The following is a 907-nucleotide window of genomic DNA, read 5'->3' as shown; positions in this document are numbered from 1 at the left end:
TGGCTAATAAGGCTCTTTATATAGCAAGATTTTGTGTCAATGGAGAGTGGAGAAATTCTGATTGCTTATCAAAATTAATTTTTCCTTAAACCAAGGCTCGGCAATTGGGATATGCAACACTAAGGTATTTTGTACCTGTCGACCTCAGACTTACTGATAGTTTAAAATAATAGCTATATTTTGGCCAATGACTGAGCCCACCATCATAGCTTTGCTGTTTAAAATTTACAATTTCTTCTTCATATCATCTGCTATTTCTTCTCTCTTTCTATCCTGTCACAACCATCAAGAAATATTTATCCACAAATGGCAAGTGCCTTAAATTATGGCTTACTGTGCCTTCAGGCCACCTGTTTTGTTCTCTCTCTCTCATATGAGTAGCTAGCCTAGGTTAGACAGCTCTCCCACATAAATTTCCGTGAGGACAAGAGTCCGGGCCACTGTGAATCCTTCTGCACTGTGGTAAGGTATAAAATGCTCAGATGTTCCTTCAGGTCAAACACTTGTTCTTTAGGACATTATGAACTTGGACAAAGCACCATATTTTTTCACACAATATAAACATCACATAAACTTTTCTTTTTTGAGTAAAGAAGCCTCTGTTTTCTATCTGGCTACATTCTTGCATACAAACCCTTTCCACATTATTTTTCAAATTCCAAGGTTCATTAATTAAATTGAATCTGCTTCTAATTTTTAATTAAATCTGCATTTCTCTCGGTAACCGTTGGAAAGAGATAGAAGCCGCATTACCATATTGGAGAGAACAGGATCACAGAGCAAGACAGACATAAAAGAGAAGTACAAAATCACAAGGCAGGTTTTCATATAAATTTATTTTTGTACCAAAAAAATTAACATTCAAAGGCAATGTTTTTATTGTACAGTATAAAATAACTTCCACTAA

Source organism: Galeopterus variegatus, unplaced genomic scaffold (genome assembly GCF_000696425.1).
Source record: "Galeopterus variegatus unplaced genomic scaffold, G_variegatus-3.0.2 Scaffold9022, whole genome shotgun sequence".
NCBI lineage: Eukaryota > Metazoa > Chordata > Mammalia > Dermoptera > Cynocephalidae > Galeopterus > Galeopterus variegatus.
This window is presented reverse-complemented; position numbering follows the sequence as displayed.